Source organism: Belonocnema kinseyi, chromosome 3 (assembly GCF_010883055.1).
Source record: "Belonocnema kinseyi isolate 2016_QV_RU_SX_M_011 chromosome 3, B_treatae_v1, whole genome shotgun sequence".
Lineage (NCBI taxonomy): Eukaryota > Metazoa > Arthropoda > Insecta > Hymenoptera > Cynipidae > Belonocnema > Belonocnema kinseyi.
The window spans coordinates 108424736-108451933 of NC_046659.1; positions in this window are offsets into that span (position 1 = coordinate 108424736).

A 27198-nucleotide genomic window follows, 5' to 3' on the forward strand; every position below is an offset into this window, starting at 1 on the left:
ATTTTTATTATTATTAATTCTTTAGATTTGCCAAACTAGTATTTGAATGCTCTTCTTGGGTTTACCAGAAGAGATTCGTTAACTAATTATAGGGACTTATCAAATGGATAATTGTTCAAAAAGTTAATTATTAATAATTAATAATTAATAATAATTGGAGGTATCAGTAGATATTGATTATTATCGATTGCTCCTTCTTTTTAGATATCATAGTTGTTAATTATTAGTATTATTATTAATTATTTTTCAAAATTTACCGAACTGATATTTAAATGTTCTTCTGGCATTTTCCAGAAGAGAATTCGTTGCCTGATTGGACAGGTTAGTTGAATGTATGTTTCGCCAAAAAATGAATAGTTTATTAATATTAATTACTTTGATTGCCATTTATTGATTAATTTTTATTGCTGTAATTTATATTTTCTTATTTTAACCTTGTTGATTATTATAATAATTATAATTTGCTTGAATAACCAACTTAGTATCTCAATGTTATTCTGGTATTTGCCAGAAGAGGATTATGTATAACTAATTACGGGAATTAGTTCAATGTATGATTCGCCATAATTTTATTTTATTATTGTTGATTATTATTATACCAAATCATTCTTCAGACTTGCCAAAACAGTATATAAATGCTCTTCCTATATTAACTAGGAGAGGATTTGTTAACTAATTGGGCGACTTAGTTGAATTTAAAAATAAAAAATAAAATATTTTTTAAATTAATAGTAAAAAAAATATTTATTTGCATTTTTACATAAATATTTAAATTTTTAAGCAGAATTTTCGAACCAAAAAATTTCATTTTCATCAAAAAAATTCTTTTTTAGCCAAGAATGATAATTTTTTAATCTAAACAGATGAGAATTACACCATAAAAGACGAATTTTTAGCCTAGAAGGACAATCTTTCAACAAAAAGGTTGAATCATCGACCAAAAAGACAACTTTAACAAATTGGTTGATTTTTCTATAATATAATTAAATTTTTAAAAAAGTTGTTGAACTTTTAACCGAATAGTTCCGTTTTAAATCTACAGATGAGATAGCTTTTTTAATAAAATAGTATGATTTTTAATACAAAGGAACATCTTTTTATAAAAACAGTAGAGTTTTATCCCAAAAAATATTGCTTTAACAAATTGGTTGATTTTTCAATAAAATAATAAAAATTCAAATAAAATAATTTATTTTGCAACAAAAGAATTGAATTTGTAACGAAATAGTTTAATTTTCGCCAAAAGTATAACTTTAACCAATTGTTTGATTTTTGAACTAAATAATTAAATTTTGGCAAAAATAGTTGAATTTTTAGCCAAACAGTTCAATTTTTAACTAAGGCGTGAGAAGCATCTTGAACGAAATACTTAAATTTCCCATCTAAAAGTAAAATTTTTTGTTTTCAACCAAATGCTTAAATTTTGAACAGAACAGTAGAGTTTCTAAACTAATGAGGTGAATTTCGAAGCAACAATATAAAAATAGAAATATCATTTAAAATTTATATTTATATTTATCATCAATTCAAATTATGAATCATCCTAAAAAAATGAATTTTTTACGCAAAAAGGATTAATTTTTAACAAGAAAAGTAATAGTTGATATTTCAATAAAAAAATATACTGATTTTTCAAAATTAAAAGTTAAATCTAACCAATAAAGTCGAATTTTCAAAATAATAGTTGAATGTTCACCCGAAAAAGAATTATATATAATTATTTATTTCCATTTTTAAACAAGAAGGTAATATTTCTACCACAATAAATACATTTTTAAACCAAAATTATGAAATTTCAACAAAAGAGTTCAATCGTCAACAAAGAAAAATTATTCAGCAAGAGAGAAACAAATGTTTAGTTAAATGGCGAATTTTTTAAAACAAAATGACGGATTACCTTGAAAACACTTAATTTTTTAACCAAAAATAAAAATTTCTAACGAAAAAGTTAATTTTAAACTAAAAACGATCTATTTTCAGTAAAAAATGGAATTGTTAAATTTTCCGTTTAAAAGAATGATTTTGAAGAAACAACGAATTTTCAACAAAATATTTAAATTTTCTAACAAATATGTCGATTTTGAAATGATAAGTTAAATTTTTAATAACACAGTTTAACATAACATGTTATTATTTATAATTTACATTAAAAAGTTTTATTCAAAATAAAGAAAATTGTATTTATTAGAAAACTCAAATTTTTAACAGTATAGTTAAATTCCTAACCAAAACAGAATATTTGTAATCAAAAAGTATTAATTTGCTATTAAAAAAATTAATTTGTTGTAAAAAGTACTACTTTTCCACATAGTACTTATTTTCGACAAAATTCATAAATTATGATCAATCTTGAAATAAAGAAATGAATTTTCTACTGAAATGATAAATATTGTAAAAAAAATTTCAACAAAAGAGTTTACCATTCAACCTGGTAGTAGAATTTTTAAACAATTATTTGAATTTTATAACAAACGGATCTATAAATTGCTGACCAAAACAGATTATTTTCATCCAAAACAGATTAATATTGAGCCAACATTATTTTCAATTGAAAAGATAAATTTCCAAAAAGTACGACTTTTTAACAAAATACTTGTACTTTTGACAAATTGGATGAATTTCTTAAAAACACAAAAAAGGCAATTTGGAGTTAAAAAAAATAAATTTTTCAACTAATAAAAGAATAGTTATATTTTTATTTAAAAAATTAATTCTTCACCAAAACAGAACGAATTATCAACAAAATAGTTAAATATTCAAAGAAAGAGGTGAATTTTCTACAAAAATTATGAATCTTATGAAAAAATTTCAGCAAAAGACTTCACCATTCAACCTAGTAATAGAATTTTTAAACAATTATTTAAATTTTATAACAAACGGATCTTTAAATTGCTAACCAAAACAGATGATTTTCATCCAAAACAGATTAATATTGAGCCAACATTATTTTCAATTGAAAAGATAAATTTCCAAAAAGTACGACTTTTTAACAAAATACTTGTACTTTTGACAAAATGGATGAATTTGTTAAAAACTCAAAAAAGGCAATTTGGAGTTAAAAAAATACATTTTTTAACTAATGAAAGAATAGTTATATTAATAGTTGAAAAATTAATTCTCCGCCAAAACAGAACGAATTATTAAGAAAACAGTTAAATATTAAAATAAAGATGTGAATTTTCTATAAAAATGATGAATCTTATTAAAAAAATTTCAGCAAAAGACTTCACCATTCAACCTGACTGTAGAGTTTTCAAACAAATATTAAAGTTTCCTAACAATAATAGAATAGTTAAATTTCTAACCAAAACAGATCTTTTTTCATCAAAAAGGATTGATTTTCAATTAAAAAGATAATTTTGTTTTTAAAAAGTAGAACTTTTTTACCATTCAACCTGATAGTAGAACTTGAACCAATCATTTAAAATTTATAACAAAGGGATGGATCTTTAAATAATGAATTGAATTGTTCATGAAGAAGTTCAATATAGTATGTTATCATTGATACTTTAACCAAAAAAAGCTTATTGAAGATAAAGAAAAATTAAATTCATGGAAAAATAACGAATTTTTAACAGAATAGTTAAATTCCTAACCAAAACAGATTATTTTTATTCTAAAAGGATTAATTTTGTATAAAAAGTACGACTTTCGAAAAACACTTGCATTCTCGAAAAAATCGATACATTGTGAACAAAAAAAGTAAATTTAGAATTTAAAAAAATGAATTTTCTAATAATAATAGAAGTTAAATTTTGAGTTGAAAAAATCAATTCGCAACCAAATCGGAAGGAATTATTAACAAAATAGTTAGATATTAAAATAAAGAGGTGAATTTTCTAAGAAAAAAATTAATCTTATAAAAAAAGTCAGCAATAGAATTCACCATTCAACCTAATACTAGTATTTTCAAAAAAATATTTAATTTTTTTACCAAAGGGATGCATTTTGAAATAATAAATTAAATTTTGAACAGAGAAGTGTAACATAGTTCGTTATCATTGATACTTAAACCAAAAAAAATCTTATTAAAAACAAAGAAAAATTGAATTTGTTAAATAAATACGAATTTTTAGCACAATAGTCAAATTCCTAACAAAAACAGATTATTGTTAGTCAAACATTATTTTCAATCTAAATGATAAATTTTCAATTGAAAAGATAAATTTTCTATAACTGGTACGACTTTGAAAAAAATACTTGCATTTTCGAAAAAATTGATACATTCTTTTTAAAAAAGTCAATTTAGAGTTTGAAAAAATAAATTTTTAACTAATAATAGAAGTTACATTTTCAGTTAAAAAAATTAATTTTCAACTAAATCAAAAGGAATTATTAACAAAATAGTTAAATATTGAAAGAAAGTGGTGAATTTTCTATAAAAATGATGAATCTTATAAAAAAATCAGCTAAAGACTTCACCATTCAACCTGACTGTAGAATTTTCAAACAAATATTTAAATTTTTTTCCAAAGGGATGTATTTTGAAATTATAAATTAGATATTGAATAAAGAAGTTCAACATAGGATGTTATCGTTGATACTTTAACCAAAAAAATCTTATTAAAGATAAAGAAAAATTTAATTCATGCAAAAATAACAAGTTTTTAGCAGAATAGTTAAATTTCTAACCAAAACAGATTATTTGTAGGTAAACATTATTTTTAATCTAAAAGGATAAATTTTCAATTAAAAAGATAAACTTTCTATGAAAGGTACGAAAATTAAAAAAAAAAAAAGAATACATTTTCGACAAAACCGATACATTCTTAACAAAAAAAGCCAATTTAAAATTAAAACCTTTTTTTAACTAATAATAGAAGTTACATTTTCAGTTGAAAAAATTAATTCTCATCCAAATCGGAAGAAATTTTCAACAAAACAGTTAAATATTGATATAATAAGGTAAATTTTCTACGAAAATTATGAACCTCATAATAAAATCAACAAAAGAGTTCATCATTCAATCTGATAGTAGAATTTTCAACCAAAGATCGCATTTAAGCGAAAAAATGAATTCTTAAAAGAGTTATGAAGGTGAAAAAGAGAAAAATTGTAAATTAAATTATGTATTTAGTTAGATACCTTACATATAAAATAAAATCACTTTTTAATATTTTTTAAATCATTTTATACAAAAATAAAAAATAATTGAAGGATACCTTAGAGTTATTTTTAGGTTTTAAATCATAATTTGAGAGCTTCGATCGTTAAGGAAAGAGAAAGGAACATTTCGTCGGTAATCGTGCTGAAATTACGACCGAGGACGAACGTAAAAACCCCGGGCAATGGCAATGGCAATGGCAATAGCAATATGAATTATAAGTCCAAAGGACGAACTTTCATCAAAACAGTTGAATTATTGATAAAAAAAAACTTAACGAATAATTTAAATTTAAAAAAAAATGAAAATAATTTCGAATAATAATAATAAAATTAAATTAATCTGCATAGACGAATTTTCAACCTGGAAGATTAATTTTCTGCCAAATACGAATGTTCGCCAAAAGGCATGAGTTTTTCACTGAAGAGTTGAGTTTTTAACTGAAAAAGATCAATTTCAAACCACAAATGGAATAGTTAAATTTTCAGGGAAAAAGAAGCTTTCCGGAAAAGTTGGTGCGACTAGCCAAACTTGTGACAAATTTTTGACTACTAAATAGATAAATTTTCCAATAAACAGTTTAATTTTTAAGTAAATGGTTTTATTTTCTACCAAAGAGTACAATGTAAAAATTATAGTGCACATATCTTTAACCATAAAATGGAACAGCTACATTTCTAGATAAAAAAATCAATTTAATCCGCGCTCGGTCTTTGTATTTTCCCCACTTTTAGGTGCAAACTTTTTAAAATTAATGTTAAAAAAATCGTCAACTGTAATTTGGGGATTGTGAATTCTCTTTCGTTAAAGCTCCTGCGGTTTTAATGAACACATTCTCATCATGTATATTGTGCTTCGCAAAAGATTTTGTCTAAAATGTGAACTATTCTACATTGTGTTCAGCATTATTATATCAATCGTATATTATATTTATTTCTGCACCTCGGATTGGTACTGCTTATTTAGATATTTTAAAATATTGCGCAAACTTTATTTTTCATGACCACTTGCGTTGTTTTTCCATACATTTAATTTTTTATTTTCAATATTGTGGTTTGCGACTCACAATTTTTTGTCATTTATGTGTTTTCTTAACTTGCATCATTTTTCCAAAGATTTGACTTTTTTATTGTCAATGTCATTTTTGACGATCACAACCAAAAACGCATTCTATCCAAAAAAAGATTAATAACAAATTTGTCGATTTTTGCTATGCGAGGAAATTTTGCTTCTTAATTTTTTTTTCGTAGCTTGTGTCGTTTTTTCAAAAATTCAATTTTTTAAATTTCAATGTCATCTTTCAAGAATAAAACAAAAACTATGCGTTTTATCACAAAGTGAATAATAACAAATTTGTAGATATTTTTGATTGCACAATTTGAATTCGTTCACCTTTTGTCGTATCTTGCATGGTTGGACTGAAAAATGCAATTTCTTATTTTTCTTAAATTCTTGTGCCGTCCAAATTTGAAGCTGGATTTATAAAATTAAAAATTGTGGATCCAACGCGGCAGTCACAAATAAGAAAAAAAATTTATTTCTTAATCGAATTTGTGATGCTTAGGTATTTCGGGTCGCTGAATTCAAATCTCATGATGGATTTGAACAATTCAAAATGGTGGATCCAATATGGAGGTCATAAGCTATTTCAAATGTTTGGACCTTGATAACATTTTTAAGAATTAGGCTTTTGGAGTTGGTGATTTAGAATATGATGTTGGATTTCTAACATTAAAAATGGCGGATCCAACATTCTAATAATAAATTCTTTTAAATATTCGAACCTTAATTAAATCTATGCTGATTAGGTTTTTAAGGTCGCTGATTTCAAATTTGATGCTGGGTTTATAAAATTTAAAATTGTGGATCCAATACGGCGGTCATAAATAAAAAAAATTTATTTCCTAATCGAATTTGTGATGCTTAGATATTTCGGGTCGCTGAATTCAAATCTGATGATGGATTTGAACAATTCAAAATGGTGGATCCAATATGGAGGTCATAAGCTATTTCAAATGTTTGGACCTTGATAACATTTTTAAGAATTAGGCTTTTGGAGTTGGTGATTTAGAATCTGATGTTGGATTTCTAACATTAAAAATGGCGGATCCAACATTTTAATCATAAATTCTTTTAAATATTCGGACCTTGATCAAATTTATGCTGATTAGGATTTTAGGGTCGCTGATTTCAAATTTGATTTTAGATTTCTAAAATTTGAAATGGTGCATCCAATACGGCGGTCATAAATTATTGAAAATATTTGGACTTTGATCAAATTTGTGATGTTTAGGCTTTACAGGTCAATAAATTCAAATTGATTATGTTTAAAAAACATTCAAACTGGCGGATCTACTATGGCGATTGTAAACTATTTCAAATGCCTAAACCTTGAGAAAATTGTTTATACTTAGGCTTTTAGGGTTGTTGATTTCGAATTTGATGTTGGATTTCTAGCATTCAAAATAGCGGATTCAACATGGTGGTCAAAAATTATTAAAAATGTTGCGACGTTGATAAAATTAATGATGCTTAGGTTATTGTGGTCGCTATATCCAAACATGAATTCGGAATTTTAAAATTCAAAATGATTGATACAATCTGGTGGTCATAAATTATTTTTAAAATTCCGACCTTGATCAAATTGGTGATACATGGGTTTTTGAGGACGCTCCGTATAAAAAATGCAATGCCATATGTATTAATTTAAAAGAGTTATATGCATGGAAATGGTTAAAAATATAAAAGTTAAATAAAACGACGCGATGTTGTAACATTCTTAACACTATTAAAGTATTAAGGCCATATTGAGAAATTCTTGACGTGACCTAGTCTGTCTCCATTTTCAAAATATTACCTACACATTGTTTCAACAAAGTTAAGGAAAATAAAAACTTTTTAAAATCTTAAAAATATAATCGATCAACGTGGGATCAATATGGATCAATATATTCGTTAATTATGCATATTCAGGATCTTCATTTGCTATTTTTAAACAGAATTCTGTTTTAGATATTCAAAAAAAAACTTAGTATGCTATTTTTCTTATTTCCGGAAAAAATTGCAATTGTTTTTCACACATTGTAAAAATTGTTTCCCTTTGATGAATATCGACTTGAATAAGTCTGAAATTGTGCCAGAAAAGATTAGTGGAAAATTAATAATTCGATTGGTTGAGATATTTTTTAACTCAGTATTGTAAAGAAACTATTTGCTTTATGCAAATAAATAAATTTACTAAGGACTGTATTTAATAATTGAAAAAAAATGTATAAAAAGTAAAAATAGAAAATTTTAATGAAAAAAAGCAATGGTGTTACATTTTTAACTCTATTGAAATAATAAGGTCATATTGTGACATTGTGAACGTGACTTTGCCTGCCTCAATTTAATAGAATTGCCTACTCATTGTTTGAATAAACTTTAGAAAAATGATAAATTTTTACTCAAGTGATTACAATAGACCAATGAACTTGATATAAATTATACATATTCAGGGCCTTCTTGTGCTGCCTTTCCACGGAGTTCTCCTTTTGATATTATAAATCTTTTTCGGTTTCATATTTTCTTTATTTTCGATGAAAAATTGCAATTATTAATTAATTTCATTTTTTTGCTTTTTTCATTGTGGATAAGATACTTTGAGGTCACTCTAAATTAAAATTGATAAAATTTCATCAATCACGATTTAAATTTTACAGATTCGATTATCTAAAAATTAGTTCGAAAATATTAGTAGAAATGTGCTGATTTCATTAGATTAAAGTAATTAAGCATATTCCGAAAAAATTACAATTATAACTCCGAAAATTGCAATTATTTAAGGAAGCATGCAGCTATTAAAGATTTATTATTATTTTTTAGATTTATTATTATTTTTATTAATAATAATTTTTTGTACGAAAAAATATAACTAGAGTAAAAGTTGTTGTCTTGTGTCAAAGATTAATTAACAAATGTGAAACAAATTTAATATGCTGAAATAATAAATTTTACATTAAATAGAATAATTTTTAATAAAACAGTAGAATTTCTAACAAAATACATGATTTTTCAGAAAAAAAGTTTAATGTTAAGTCTTAAAATTTGAATTTTTATCCAAAAAGTTAATTTAAAACGAAATAGTTGAGTTTTCAACTAAATTATAAATCTTTGTAAAAAAAAGTAATTTAACGATTAATAAAAAATTTGTAGTTGATATTTCAACCAAAAATTATTTTAATTGCAAGAAAAAATATTTATATGTAACCAAAAGTACTAATTTTCAATCAGAGTGGTAATTTTAAACAAACTGCGGAATTTTCAACTAGGACGATGGATTTTCTACCAAAAAAGATCAATTTTTACTAATAGATATCACTTTTCTACTATTTTTAAGCAATTAGAAAATTAGAATAATTACATTTGCAGATTAAAAAATTAATTCCTCAAAAACAAAAAGCAAGTGTCGACAAAATATTAAAATTTCCAAGCAAGGATAAGAATTTTAGACTGATATGATAAATCTTCGAAAAAGAAGAATTTTTACCCAAATACGTGAATTTTCAACCAAAAACTTAAATTTTTCGATAGAAAATGTAATTTTTTAAATATAAATACGACTTTTAAAACCAAAAATGAAATAAATACATTTCAAATTAAAAAATTAATTCTTAAACAAATAAAAAACCATGTAACCCTATATTTAAACTTTCAACCAACGATATCGATTTTTAATATGGTAAATAAAATAAAAAACAGTTGAATATAACTAAAAATTTCAAATTAAAAAAAAATTAATTGGTAGCAAAAAATAAATTTTTAACAACAAAAGAGGTCCAGATTAAAACAAGAGGTCAAATTTTTAACCAAAAATATAAGTTTTCAAGCAAGAAAAATAATTTTCCACGAAAAAAGACAAAGCTTCAACAAAATATGTAGAGGAATTTAACCAACAGTAGAATTTTTTAACCAATCGAGATTAGTTTCGCATTAAAAATATAATACTAGAATTTTCAATTAAAAATTATGAACTTTCATAAAAAAAATATTGGGATTTTATTATTGTGTTCTGTTAATACAGTCTGCATTTACGCAAAAAATAAAGAAAAAAAGATGAAAGAGTAAAAGAAGTGAGTTTCTTTAAAATATCGGTAGAATGATTTTTTTTAAAAAGGGAACTGGGGGAAAGAGTGTGATATTTGAAATGTGAAAGCGATTTTTAAACTTATTATGTTATTATTTCACACACAAAAAATTTATTAAAAATCGCCCAAACTAACCAACTGAGCTATCGAACCGCTTGGATCTTAGTTACAAAATCTCAGTCAAGTATTTTGAGGTACCTGTGAGCCAAGTTGTTGAACTCGATTTTTTTTTAATGAAGGTTTTTTTCTGGAGATTAAAGGTAAATTAAAAATTCAAATTAAAAAAATTTTAATCCTGTAGATGCTCTAATGGAACAATTTTCATACAAAAATAATTTCGAATGAAATTTTACTAATTTTAAAAAGTTCTTAATTCTGTAAAAAAACATTCGAGTGCAAAAACTTTTAAGTCGAAAATTATTAAGTCTCACTGTGGTCAAATGAAATTATTTTGTCTTTCTCCTTGCATTCTTAAGTTTTTAAAAATGTTTAATTTGCAATTCCTTCATTATCAATACCAAATTTAAAAAGGAGAGTCGTTAAGACAATTTTTTAACGTTTCAGATACAAAATGATGAGGAATTAAAAAGACGAAGAATCCAACGATCAAAGAAGGTTGTACGTTGAAGATAATTGAAAATTTTAATCACTTTGAATTAATTTCATTGATTTTAATATTTTATAGCCTAAAGGATTTTTTAAATGAACTACAAAGTAAGCACTAAGTCTAGTACTTACGTTGCTAGGTCAGCAACGCAACAGACGCATATGGGAAAAAAACGAACAACGTGCGCGGTGCTACGGAAATTGTTCACTGCGCATCCACTAGTATAATTTTACGCTACTGTCGGCGCAATTCTATAACCCCGTATGCTCAATTCTTTTATTAATGAATTTGTCAATTCTTTTTCACAAATAATATAAAAGTCGTATAGAATTTAATAAAATCGGATAGACTTTTCATTATAACATTTAATTAAATCCCTGTCCTTACAAATTATTTGAGTGTTTCTTGAAATCTAGAGAAATGTTTATTACTTGACAGAAATTATCGCTTAGTTTTTGAAACACTTTTTCATGACAATCAGTAATAGAATTTGTTTATTTCAATTCTCAGAGAATCTAAAGAAAATTCACAACTAGACTTTGTATTTGACTTTCTGTGGTATTTCCATTACTGAAAATTTTTAAGTAAATCTGATGAAATAGAAGACAAATTCGATAATGACCCATAAAAATTCCACATAATGTCCGTTATGATTGAGAGAAAGTATTTTAGTTTTATCTCTGTGTGAATCAGAATTAGAATAACAAAAAAAGAATGTAGAATTTTTATACTTATGATGAATTAAAAATAAAGTAATATGATAAATAAGAAAATTATTTGTAAATATAGTTAATTACAATATTAAACAAGACTTTAATATCAATTAAGGTGAATCACAGGAAAGTCCAGAGAAAACCTGCATTCGTTGTAATCGTTCGAAGAAATCGAAATTAGTCATGTCGTTTTATCCTCATCAGTGATGTGCTTATTATCCTTTTTTAGAAGACATCTCATCTTCCAACAGAATTCTCAGTTTTAATATTACCGTTACTTTTTTTTTTAATAAAGTTTTTTATACTCTACTTTAAATTTCTAAAAGATTAAGACAATTTAGAAAAAAATTGAAACTGACTTAAAAACTAAATTTCAATTTATTTAAGACAATAAAGAATTTTACATTAATAATTAATGAGGATGATGAATATGCATAATTAGTATGCAGTCTTTATTAACATCTTTTTAGCTCTTTATAACATTTGAAATTTCAATTTTTAAAGCAACACACTTTCTATTAATATAATTTAAAGTTTATGCAAAAACTTAAAAGCTTCATTGATTCGAGACGAATCTATTCACCCATAATGATCAATGTAATTAAAGAGTCAGGAAGTTATGGTCATTTATAATATTCAAAAAATTTATTTTCATACTTAAAGTTTTTTTATGAACATAATTCAAAATTGATTCAAGAAAATAAAATATTCCTTGCTTCAAGGCAAATCGATTGACCTATATTATTATTAATCCATTGTATCGTGAGTGCGGTATTTATGCTTATTTACATAATCTGAGAAATCTGCTTTAAGGAAAAAAACTTTTTTCATTAACCAACTTCAATATTCATATGAGAATAGAAAAAACTTCTGGATTCGAAATATTTTCATTAACCTATTCAGATTTTTTGTGGTGACTTTAACCAGATATTTAAATTTATCAAAAATAATTTGATGTTTAACAAAATATATAAATTTCTAACAAAATAGTTCAATTTTCAGCTTGCAAACATGCATTTTCGATTGAATGGTCGAAATTTTAAAGAAAAAAAGATAAAAATTTAATCAAATTTTTGTCAATATAAGACAAAAAGACATTTTTTTAGAAGACAGTTGAATTTTCATCAAAAAGTTCATTTTTAACCAGGAAAGATAAATCTTCAAAAGTAGAATTTTCTAGAAAACAGTGAACTTTCAATTCGGAAATGATAAATTTTTAACAAAAAATATAATTTCTAATCGAAAATATGATTTTTCAAGAATATAGTCGAATTCTTAATTGAATAGTTGACCTTTTTACAAACAAGAATAATTTTTCACACAAAAATCGAGTTTTTAACAAAATACATGAATTTTCAACTACATAGTTAATTTTTTTACCAAACAGTTTAATTTTAAACAAACAAATAATTATATTTTTAAATCATACAATATAAAGGATAAAGTTTCAACCAAAAATAAAATAAATAAATCTTCAGATAAAAACTCTAATAGGAAAATAACCTATAGAACAAAAAAAATTCTGGCCAAAATATTTCAATTCTTAACCATGAAGGTGAATTTTCAAGCTAGAAAATGGATAATCTATGAAAAAAGGCGAATTTGCAACTTATGAAATTCACGGGATGAAGTTTCTTTAAAACATTTATTAGTTAAATTCTCAGATAAAAAATAATTTTTAAAAAATTGAATTTTTAACAAAGTTGATAAATTTTTGGGCAAAAAGATTCATTTTCGACTAAGAAAAATAATAATCGATCACAAAAGATGAATTTTCAACAAAATAGTTGAATTTTCAACCATAAATATAAATCTTTAGTGAAAAAAATAATTTGTCCACGAAATAATTTAACTTTAGGTAAAACAATAGACTTTTCAACTAAAAAAGATTAATTCTAAACAAAGCATGTAGCAGTTGATATTTGAACAAAACATTTGCATTTTTAACTAAAAAAGGATCAATAGTCAAGCAAAGAAATTAAATTTGTACCAAGAAAGACAAATTTTCCACAAAATACACGAATTTTCAACTAAAAAGTTAAACTTCCAACTAAAAAAATATCAATGTTTAGCCCCATAGTTAGATTTATAACTTAAAAAAAACTTTAACGAAACAAATTAAAAATAAAACCAAACTAATGCAGAAAATTACATAACAAATAATTACGATGTGATTAAGAATCATTTTAATTGTACAATATGAACAAATCAACGAGTAATCAATTTAAGACAGAAAAATTAAAATTCACTAATTGCGTAATGAAATTAAATCCAAATAACAAATTGCGTTCAAATTTGATTTGAACTATATAGAGAATTGATTGAATTAGACATCAAATTAAGAAACTGAAAAAAACTATAATTCAAATGATTAGTAAAAATAAATTTAAACCTTGATGTAATCGATTAATTATTAACAAATCACGTAATTCAAATTTACACCAATTTTAACCGTCTCCCCTCCTCCATATTTGAAACTTATTTATAGTTTATTTGAATTTCTAAACTAGATTCAATATTAATTCAAATCTGATCGAAAATCGTTACATGATACATCATATTTACAAATTAGGAAATAACAATTTTGTTAAGATTTTCATATATTTTTAAATAAACAAATTTGATGACATTTTTTCATTTAATGATTTATTTGACATACGTTCCACTATGATATACATTTTTCTGGAAAAAATATGCTTTTGTAAATTTGATAAATTTTTTATTTCATTCAGTGACATTTAAGTTACAGGCAGAGGTTAAAACTTAATTTAATTGAGACCAATTTTAGTTGTATTCTAATTTCACAAAAATTAATGTTGTTTTGGCTACAGTTAGTGACCAAAACTTAAACTAAAAGATAAAAATGAATAAATTGATAAGGAATTATTATTATTTTCATCAAATGATTAATGTAATAATAAATAATTTTAGACTTAACCTCAGTGCTAAGGATAATTGAATGATCCAAGATCAAAATTTTTTTAATTGATAAGTAATTGTTATTATTTTTATCAAATTATTAGTGAACTAAAAATTAATTTCAGGCTTATCATCAGTGCTAAGGATAAGTTAAAAGTCCAAGATGAAAAAATATTGAATTGATAAGGAATTATTATTATTTTTATCAAATGATTAATGAACCAAAAAATAATTCTACACTTATTTTTAGTGCTAAGAGTAAGTCAAAAATGAAAGCTAAAAAATTACTAAATTGGTAAGGAATTATTATCATTTTCATCAAAAATTACTAATGAACCAAAAAGAGTTTTAGACTTATCCTCAGTGCTAACAATAATTCAAAAATCGAAGTTCAAAAATTAATAAATTCATGAGGATTCATTATTATTTTCATCAAATTATTAGTGAACTAAAAATGAATTTTTGACTTATTTTCTGTACTAAGGGCAAGTCAAAAATTAGAAATAAAGAATTATTAAATTGACAAGGACTTGTTATTATTTTTATCAAATTATTAGTGAACTAAAAACTAATTTTAGACTTATCTTTAGTGCTTAGGATAAGTCAAAAATCAAAGATGAAAAATTATTAAATTGCTAAGGAATTATTATTATTTTTAACAAATAGTAAGTGAACAGAAAATAATTTTAGACTTATTTTTAGTATTAAGGATAAGTCAAAAATAAAAGAAAAAAGTTTTTAAATTTGTAAGGAATTATTATTATTTTTATTAAATGGATAATGAACCAAAAAGAATTTTATACGTAACCTTAGTGCTAAGAATAAGTCCGAAATCAAAGTTAAAAAATTCATCAATTAATAAGGTTTTGTTAATATTTGCATAAAATTATTAACAAACTAAAAATTAAGGTTTGACTTAGTATATCTTCTGTGCTAAAAACAAGTCAAAAATTAAAGATAAAAAATTAATCAATTGTTAAGAAATTTTTATTATTCTTATCAAATTATTAGTGAACAAAAAATCAAATTTAGACTCATCTTTAATGCTATGGATAAGTCATAAGACCAAGATGAAAAATTATTAAATTAATAAGCAATAATGATTATTTTTCCAATTGATTAGTTAACCAAAAATAATTTTAGACTTAGCCTCAGTGCTAAGGATGAGTCAAAAGTCAAAGATGAAAAATTATTTAATTGGTAAGGAATTATTATTATTTTTATCAAATGATTAATTTACCAAAAAAAGTTTGATACTTATCCTCAGTGCTAAGAATAAGTGAAAAATTAAATCACAAGAATTAATTAATTAGTAAGAATTTGTTAATATTTGCATCAAATTATTAGTGAACTAAAAATAAATGTTTGACTTCGTATATCATCTGTGCTAAAAAGAAGTCAAAAATTAAAGATAAAAAGTTAATAAATTGATAAGAAATCTTTATTATTTGTATCAAATTATTAATGAACTAAAAATTAATGTCAGACTTATCTTCAGTGCTAAGGATGGGTCAAAAGTCTAAGATTTTTATCAAATGATTAATGAACCAAAAAAAGTTTTAGACTTATCCTCAGTGCTAAGAATAAGTGCAAATTTAAAGTTAAAAAATAAATAAATTCATAAGGATTTATTATTAGTTTCTTTATATTATTAGGAAACTTAAGACAAATTTTAGACTTATCTTCTGTGCTAAGGATAAGCCAAAAATGAGAAATAAAGAATTATTAAATTTATAATGAATTATTATTATTTTTATCAAATATTGAGTGAACGAATAAATAATTTTAGACTCATCCTCAGTGCTAAGGATAAGTCAAAAGTTTAAGAAGAAAAATTATAAAAGTGCTAAGGAATAACAATTTTTTTGTTCAATTGATTAGTGAACCATAAAATAATTTTAGACTTATCCTCAGTGCTAACAATAAGTCAAAAATAGGAAATAAAGAATGATTGAATTGATAAGGAATTATTATTATTTTTATTAAATGATTAATTAACCGAAAAAAGTTTTAGACTGATCGTCAGTGCTAAGAATAAGTGAAAAATTAAAGTACAAACATTAATAAATTAATACGGATTCGTTATTACTTTTATCGAATTATTAGTGAACTAAAATTTTCTTCTTATCCTCAGTGCTAAGGATAAGTCAAAAAGCAAAAGTAAAAAATTATTTAATTTATAAGGAATTATTATTATTATTATTTTTAACAAATAGTTTGCATACAAATTTTTTTCTCATCCTTATTGCTATCCACATTTGATAAAAATAATAATAATAATTTATAAATTTAATTACTTTTCATTGTTTGATGTAAGGTTTCGTCCCCATCGGTCGCTAGAACATAATAAATGTTTGTGAAATTAAAAATAAAATTAAAATTGGTGTGAATTTTATTAAGTTTCGGGCCTTATTATTATATTATATATTATATTTCTTATTATTTTACCTGCCGAATTATCCAAATTTACCAACAACAAATAACTTTTTTTTTGAAAATATACATTATAATGGAATTTAGGCCAATTAAATTATAAAATGTAATGCCCAAGAACTTAGCAGTATTTTTCTTTTAAATTCTTTATAATATTTGAAAAACCTTTTTAATGGCTCATATATATTTTTCACCCGATAATAAAATTCCACTGCAGTTTCTTTTTACTGAATAAATATAAAAATTCGTGACACGTGATTGTATGTGCGTGCTTTGCAGCACGTACACCAAGGGTCTTTCTCTCCTTATTTTTTTCTTTCTCTGAAATTTTATCATGGAATTCATTTCACAATCAAAAGGAACGTCGCAAGCCAATCGTAATACACAAAGGGCTATTGTGTTAATATTTCAATTGCATCGCGGATCTAATAACTACAATGATCGCCTACGCAAAAATACTTACGACTCTTACAAGAATTTTTAAATCTCTATGCATTTCTATCAATTTCTATTAGGATGGTTCAAAAATTTATTGGAATTTTTATTCTGGATTTCCATGTACATATCTCGACAGAAAATTTGACAAAATCACAAAAAAATAAATAATTTTTTTGAGAAAAAAAATTACATTTAGGGATGGCGAAAGCCCATTAAGCTTAAATGTATTTCCCATAATATTCTTTTTAATTCTGTTTAATAGGGTCTCAAAAAACCCAGTTTTTTCTTAAAATAAAGATAGAAGATGGTGCTTTTATAAAAAAATTCACTTTTTGTCAAATTTCCAATAGAGTAAGGTTATCAATTTATTGATGTAAACAAAGATTAATTGCTTGATCAATTTATTACCATTGTTAATAATATTAGCATTAATAAATGCTAGAAACTGTGGTTTTTTTCTGGAATTTCCAACTTTTTGTCCACTTTTCCATTAGATTAAAATAAGAATTGTATCAAGTTAACAGAAATGATTATTTAAATAATTTTTTATTATTTTTGATAATATTCTCTTGGCTCATAATTAGAAAGTTGCAGTTTTTATTGAGATTTGTAAATATTTGTCTATTTTTTACTTCGAGCGACTCAATAATGGATTGAATCAAGTCAAAATAATCATTTAAACAAATTAAACAAAACTATCTGTGTGAAGAATTTATTATAATTTTTTACAATATTAATAAGAAAAATTGATATTTAATTGAATTTAGCATTTCCCATCTTCTCCTATATTATTACTAGATAGTTGCGGTTTTCTTCTGAAAATATTTTACCATTCTTTCACTTTTCAAGTGAAGTATAAATTACTTCAATTTAACAAAAATAATGATTTAAATAATTTATTATTATTTTAATAATATCCTCTTTGCTTAATGTCAGAGAGTTTCAGTTTTTTGTAAAATTTTAAACTATTTGTCTATTTTTCACTGGAAGAGACTTCATAATTGAACAATTCTAGAAAAAATATTGATTTAAACAAATTATTGTTGTTAATACCTATCTTCATCTATCTTTATGACAGAAATTTCCGATTTTTTTCTGAAATTTTCAACTTTCTCTTCACTTTTCACTTGAATTATTCGATATTTAATTTGGTATATCAAAAATAATTGTTTAAACAAATTATTATTGTTTATAAGTATCTTCTTCCGTATTAATATTAAATAGTTGTGGTTTTTTCACAATTATTGTACTTTTTGTCCATTTTTGTATCAGATTGAAATAATAATCAATAAAAATTAAATAAAACAATTGTTTAAACAACGTATTATTCTATTCAATAATAATATCTTTAAGCAATGGTAGAAAAATGTGCTTTTTTCTGAAACTATTAACTATTTGTTTATTTTGATACAGGGAGTGACTTAATAATTCATTCAGTTGCGCCAAAATGTATTTTTAAAGATTGTGTTAATATATTGTTATTAAATAATAAAAAATAATTGATATTGTTATTAAATATCTTCTTCTATATTAAGACTTGATAGTTGCTCTTTTCAATTACATTTTTTACTCATTTACGCATTTTTACTTAGTAAAGTAATAACTAATTTAATTTAAAAAAATAATTGTTGAAACAATGTAATATTTATTATTAATAATATTCTCTTTGCCTAATGGTAGAAAGTTGTGGGTTTTTTTCTGAATTTTTTTACTTTTTATCCATTTTTGCATTCTAGTGGAGTAATAATCAATTGACGTTAACAAAAATAATTGTTTAAACAATGCATTATTTATTGTTAATGATATCCTTTTTGGCTAATGGTAGAAAGGTGCGGGTTTTTTGTGAAAGTATTAACTACTTGCCTATTTTTCACTGGAGGTAACTTAATAATTCATTGAATTAAACAAAAATAATTGTTTAAAGAAATTATTATTGTTAATAACTATTATCATCTATATTAATATCAGATAGTTGCTCTTTTTTATGAAATTTTTTTATATTTTCTGTATTTTTACTAAGTGAAGTAATAATTAATTCAAGTAAACAAAATAATTGTTTAAATAATGTATTATTTATAGTTAATAATATCCTCTTTGCATAATGGTAGAAAGTTGTATGTGTTTTTTATAACTCTTTGTCCATTTTTGAATTAAAGTGGAGTAATAATCAATTCAAATTAACAAAAATAATTATTTAAACAATGCATTACTTATTGTTCATGATATTCTTTTTGCCTAATGGTAGAAAGTTGCGGTTTTTTAAACCATTAACTATTTATCTGTTTTACATTGGAAGTGACTTAATAATTCGTTCAGTTGAGCAAAAATAATTTTTCAGAGAAATGGTTAAAGTTAATAATTATCTTAATCTATATTTATACAAGATAGTTGCTCTTTTTCTAAAATTTTTAAGTTTGTATCCTATTTTTACTTAGTGAGGTAATAATTAATGCAAGTTAGTAGAACAAGTTGTTTAAACAATGCATTATTTAGTTATGTACAAATAATAATTAAACATTAAACAGAAATATATTTTAAACATCCTCTTTTTTTCGTGAAGATACTTTGCTGAAGGGTAGGCTCATATCAAAGTATGTGCAATTCCAAACTTTTCTTTCACGTTTTGCAATAAATTTCTGTTGTAATACGAAACAAAACTTTGACAAGTCATCTACAGAAATAGCTCTCCCACCTACTTTTAATTCTTCCATTTTTTCTTTCTTCTCTTGCGTAAGACAGATTTTTTCTTTCAAGGAATATTTTTGAACATTGGGAAATGAGGAAAAATAATTCACTTAAAAAAATATAGTAACATTCAAAAATGATTCTTGTGAATGTTTCTTTATCATTTCTTCATAACTAAAAAGTCAAAAAAAATTTAAACTTTCAGAAAACAGAAACTTTCTAACATTACTTTAAGATAAGAAGGTCGACAATAATCAATTAAACAACAATTTTGGTCAATTTGAATTATTTATTACTTTACCAAGTAAAAAGTGGGTAAAAAGTAAACAGAAGAAGAAGAAGCAGAAGAAGCTGCAAGTATTTAGCATTAATAAAAAATAAGAAAGTCATAAACAATAATAATTTCTTCCAATAATTAATTTCTCTAAATTGAATTAATTATTAACTTAGCCCAAGTTGAAAGCAGACTAATAGTTATAATTTTTAGAAAAAATCGAAAATTGTTTAAAAAATTAATTTGTTTAATATCAATTAATTATTTACTTGACTCCAACTGAAAATTAAAAAAATGAATATTAGAAAAAAACCGAAACTTTCTACCTCTGTTATAAAAGAAAATTGTTACAAACAATAATAAATTATTTGAACAATTTATTATACATCTAACTATCAGTATAAAGTAGGAGTTTATATATTAGATACAATTTTAATTTTTTTTAACCAATGAAAAGCCATAATTAGCGTTAAAACTCTCAACGCCCTTCTTTTTACTTGTGGATTTTTTTAGGGACCCTACCAAACAGAATTTTAGGGCTGATATTTAAAATGTAATATTATTTTTGTACTCTATGACTATTTTTGAAAAGAAATGTGTTTTAATTCGCTTCGGCTAATATTGACGGTTCTGAATTAAATTTACAACAAAAAAAATAACTTTTAGAATTAAATTTCAAAGTTGAAAATTCAGCTATTTGGTTGATCATTCTTAAAGTATTTTAGAAGTTCGTCTGTTTTGGTAGCAAATTAATATTGTTTATTGAAAATTTACCTTTTTATGGTAAAGATTCAACTTTTTGGTTGGGAATTTTTGAATTGTATTGACAATTTTTTTTCTGATAAAATTTAAACAGCTAAATTTTAAAGATGACCAACTTTTTTAAACACTAAAAAAAAGTTGTCTTCTTTTCTTAAAAATTTAATTTATTGTTAAGAATTCTCAAATTTAATTGAAAATTCTTCTTATCTATAGTAAATTAATCTTTTGGTTTGAGAATTCATCTTTTTTAGTTGAAACTTTCAGCTTTTTGGTTCAGAATTCTTAAAATTTTTTGGTAGAGAATTCAACTTTTTGTTAAAAAATTCATATTTTTTATTTGAAAATCCAACTTTTTGATTGAGAATTTTTGAATTGTTTGAAAAATTCGTTTTTTTTTGTTGTTTTTAAAAATTAAAGAAATAGGTTTTAATGTTAAACAACTTCCTCAAAAACTGAGAAATTATTTCTTTCATAAACATTTAACTTTTTCATTGACGATTCTGCAATTTTATTGAATATTCATATTTTTCTCTAGTAAATCCATCTTTTGGTTAAAAAATTTATCTTTTTTGTTCGATTCTTAAACTTTTTAGTTTAAAATGCTTGAATTTTGTTTAAAAATTCGTTTTTTGGGTAGAAAATTAAAATTTTGTTTAAAAAATCTTCTTTTTAAGTTGAGAATTTAACTCTTGGTTAAGAATTCTTGCATTTTGTTAAAAATTCGTTTCGTTCGGTTAAAAATTTAGCAAATCGATTTTGAAGTTGAACTACTTTCTTAAAAACTAAAGAAATTAATATGTTTGTTTGAAAATTCATCTTTTTTAGTCGAAAATTCAGCTTTTGGATTGAGAATTTTTTATTTTTGTTAAAAATTCATTTTTCTCAGTACAAAATTAATTTTTTTTAATTCATCTTTTTGCCTAAAAATGTAACAACCAGATTTGAAAGTTGAAGTCCTTTCTAGAAAATAAAAAAAATTCTTTCCTAAAATTGCACTTTTTTATTGAGAATTCTTGAATTTTATTAATAATTCGTATTTTTTGCAGTAAATTAATTATTTTTTCCAAAATTCATATTTTTTTAGTTTAAACTTCAACTGTTTGGTTGAGCATTCTTGAATTTTCCTAAAAATTAATTTTCTCCGGTAAATAATGGAAAAACAAATTTCAAAGTTGAATTACTTGCTTCAAAACTATTAAAAAAATGGTATATTTTTTTGCTAAAAATGTAACTTTTAAGCTCGGAATTTTTTAATATTATTGAAGAATTCGGATTCTTTTGGTAATTAGTTTATTTTTTGTTAAAAAATTCATCTTTTTTAGTTGAAAATTCAACTTTTTGGTTGATGATTCTTGAATTTGGTTCAAAATTTGTTTTTTTTTCACTACAAAATCAATTTTCTTGTTTGAAAGTTCACCTTTTTGTTTAAGAATTTAACAACTAGGTTTTAAAGTTAAATTGCCAAAAAGTTGAATTTTTAACAAAATTGTCGAATTTGTTACCAATTACTTGCATTTTCATCCAAAAAGGTGAAATTTCTCTTAAAACAGAACCGTTTTCATTTTTTTTTAATTTCAAAACAATAGTTGAATTTACATCCAAAAAAGATTCTCGCTGACTTTTCAAGAACGAAGTATGAATTTTGTACCCAAAAATAAGTTTTCACGCAAAATTAATTTTTCCTATCTAAAAGACGATTTTTTTTAATCAAAAAGGATGGAATTTTAACAAAATAGTTCAATTCTTTACACAATAGTTGAATTTTTGTCGAAGAGGGATGAAATTTGTACTTTAAAAAAAAGCAGCAGCATTTTCAACCAAAAAGATGTGATTTCTGCTGAAGCGGTTGAATTTTAAAATTAAGAAGACCAACTTTAAAATGAGATACAAATTTTTAAACGAGCAGTTTACTTTCCAATGCCAAAATAAGAATTGTAAACAATAAGTTCATTTTCTGCTGAATAGTCGAATTTTTAACCAAAAAGTATGATTTTTTAACAAGATTGTTTAACTTTCAACCAAACAGTTGAATTTTTATCTAAGAAAAATAAAACTTCTACAAAAAAGGGGTAAATTTTCAAAAAAAGATTTGAATTTTTATTCAAAAAGATTTTAGTTTACTTTTCAACACAAAAATACGAATTTCAAACAATAAGTAAATTTTCTAGAAAATAGTTAAATTTTGAACAAAACAGTTACATTTTTGTCCAAGAGGATTTCCATAAATTTACGAAAAAAGTTGAATTTTTAACCCAAAAAAAAAAGAATTTTAATAAATTAGTTGAATTTCCAAATAAAAATAATGTCTTTTGAAGCAAATTCTTAAATTTGCAAACAAATAATACAGTTTATAACTAAATGGATAAGCTATTACGTAATTTAAGTGCGGTCCCTTTATGGCACTATTGAGAGCGGCATTATTTAGAAGGTGGACTGTACAATCTCATTATGAGGAGAGTGTGAAAATTAATTAAAAATTACAAATACGCTGATTGGACTACCCTAATTCCTTTTAATTATGCACACCTTACACACGCAACAATTTTAAAGCGTCTCGCTCTAATTTTATCACGCGTTTTTACAATGCGTATTTACATTAACCTGTGTTCTTAACCATTGTGTTGTATTTGCACTTCAAGGTCCTCTGAATAAAACGACTACAGCACGTGACATCTTGAGTGCAGGTATTACAGAAGAGAAAACGTAATTCCTGTTTTTTTTTCTTGACAATAATAGTTGAACAAGTGCCAATTCAATGAGTCTTATTATTATTTTTTTTTATTGTATTGCCTTTTTTATAGCTTGGTGACATTGTTGATAAAAAGGTAGAATGTTTGATTTTTTAATCCTGCAATCAGGAAAATAGTTTTCTAGATTTGAAAAACCTTTTTTTTCAACATATTTTTTTATAATTTAAACAAAATATTTCGACAAACCTGTTCAATTTTATACTTCAAGCAATTAATCCTACAATCAGAAAAAAACTTTTTTTGAATTAAAAAACCGTTTGCTTAACATAATTTTTTATAATTTACCAACAAAATTAAAAAAAAAACCTGTTGAATTTTATACCAATAGAGATGGTTTGAAGAAAATGTTCCAATTTTCTACCAAAAAAGATTGTTTTCAACAAAATACATGAATTTTCAACCCAGAAGAATAATTTATATACAAAAAAGAATTTTCAAAAAGCTACATAAATTTTCAAATACAAAAGATGAATTCTCAACTTAAAATTAAATAGATCAATTTTTAGTTAAAAAGTTGACACTTCACCACAGAGAATAATTTTTAACTAAAATGATGTTATACTTCATTGGAGGAAGTTTCACTAAAATGATGAACCGTAAAGTAAAATTAATTAATTTTAATCCAAAAACATAAATTTTTGATGTAAAGCATGAACCCTTAACTAAAATAATTAAATTTTGGACCAAAATTGATTAGTTTAATTTATACTTAAAAAAAATTAATAATCAACCAAACAGATACATTTTTAACCTACAGGAATGCATTTTTAACTAAATAGTTAAATTTTCAATCCAAAAGAGGGAAATTGAAGGAAAGAAATGGAATTATTCACCAAAAAATATTACTTTGACATATTGATGTTTCAACAAAATCAGTCAATTTTTTTAAAAACTTGAGAATTTTTAATAAAATAGTTCAATTTTGTAAACAAAAAGTTGTGATTTGAACCTGCATAGATTCATTTTGAACTAAATTAATTAAATTTTAAGAAAAAGGTTATTTTCGACGAAGAAAATACTATTTTTCCACCATATAAGATGATTTCCTAATTTAAGAGCACTCACTTTCAACGAAAATTTAAAATTTTATACAAACATGTTTACTTCAAGAAAATAGTTGAATTTTAACGAAATAATTAAACTTTTAAGCAAAATAGTTTTCTTTTTAACAAAATAGTTTTATATTTATCCAGGGAAGATAAATTTTCAAACAACAAGATTAATTTTCTAAAAAAAAAAAAAAGAAGAATCTTTCCTCAAATTGAGTCGTTTTTAAACGGAAACGACTAATTTTCCATAAAACAGTTGAACTTGAAGCCTGAAAACATAAATTTTAAACTAAGTAGTTGAATTTACGACTATAAATACAAAAGCTGATATTTTAAACAAACAATTGTAATTAAGAATAAAAAACAGCAAAAGCTAACGAAACAAAAAATTATCGGAATAGTGGAATCCTAAACAAAAAATGATTATTGTTCATTTAAATTTTTAACCAAAACGAAAGAATGAAACATGAATTTTCAATCAAATTTTAATTTGAAAAAAATTTAATTTGAAAACCCGACGAATTTTCAACAAAATACAGCAATTTTCGAAGTGAAAAGGTTAATTTTCAATAAAAAATAGAAAAGTTACATTTACAAACATCAAAATTATTATGCAAAATTTTTTGTTTTTAGCAAAATAGTTAAATTTGCAACCAGATTAGGAAATCGATTTTTAGAAGGTTAATTTGTACCAAAAAAGATGAATTTTCAACTAAAAAAAAATCATCAAATAAAACTGAATATTTCAATTTTCAGTTTAACAAATTAATATTTAATCAATGAGATAAATTTTTTATTAAAATGATGGATCTTCAACGAAAAAAGTTATATTTTAACTAATAAATTTAAGTTTTATTCATGTAATTAACATTCCCACTATGAATTATTTTTCAATCAAGAGAGTGAGAAAAATTCAAATCCACTATTGAATTTTTAAGAAAAAAGATAAATTGTTAAATAAGAAGAATATCTGCCAAAAAGAACGAATTTTCAACAATAAATTTGAATTTTCTACTAAAAACAATTTTTTTTCACCAAAAATAGAATATTTAAATTTTCAGTGAAAGAAATCAGTATAGAAAAAACATCTTACACCAAAATTAGGCAGGTGTTTTCAGAAATTCGACTTTTTCCAGTTTTTCTTAAGTAGAAATATAACAGGAGAGAGAACTTAATGCATGTTTTTTCTTGATAATAATAATTGAACAAATTCCGATTCAATGACGCATATTGTTTTTTTTATTACCTTTTTTAGATCTTCTTGACCATGCTAAAAAAAGATGGAATGTTGATTGTTTCTTATGAAACTCAGAAAAATACTTTTTAAAAATTAAAGATACTGTTTATTTAACAGCATTTTAAATAATTTTAACGAAAATAACTTTAAACTGAAAAAAATTTCAAATTCAACAAAAAAATTTATTGGAATAAAAAACTTTTTCCGTGAAACGACAAAGTTTCCTTAAATCAAGACATTTTTTTTTAAAGAAATTTTTTTTCCCTGGCAGCAATTAATATTTTTTTTTGAATCAAAGACATTTTTGAAAAATCAAAAGTGCAGTCCATATTTAAATAAAATCAAACAAGTAGTTGCATTTTCAATCAAAAAGATTAATTTTCTACCAAAAATTCAATTCTTAAAAAAATAGATGAAATCTCAACTAAATGGCTTCTACCAGTTGTATATTTATTTATCTAATACGTCTAACTAAAATAATGTTTTGAAAAAAAATGTTATAAATATTGAAATTGAGAGAGATCAATTTTTAACCAAATATATTAATTTTTAACTAAATAGATCAATTTTAAACTAAAGAATATCAACTTTTAACAAAGAAGGAAATTTTTAACCAAAGCAATGAATTTTCAACTAAAATGATAAATCTTCAACTGGGAAAGATCAATTTTAAATTGCAAATATCAATTTTTAACAAAAGAGTTTCATTTTCTACTCAGTAGTTTTACTTTCAACTGGAACAAAACTTTTTTAACGAAAATCATAAATATTTTATTGAACTACTTAAATTTTCAACAAAAAAGATGAATTTTCAAACAAAAGGATTCATTTTCTATGAAAAAATACAACTTTTAAACAAAATGCATAAATTTTCGTCTAAAAAGTACTAATTATCAAACAAAAAGTTGAGTTTTCCACCAAAAAAATCAATTTTTGACTAAAAATGGAATAGGTAAATTGTTAATTGAAAACAATAATATTCAAGAAAACTGATTAATTTTAAATTAACTGGAATAGTTGACTTTTTTTGAAAATTGAGTAGTTTTTATTAAAAGAGTTTAATTTAAGGCGCACTCGTTTTACTTTTGCCCAATTTTTCAA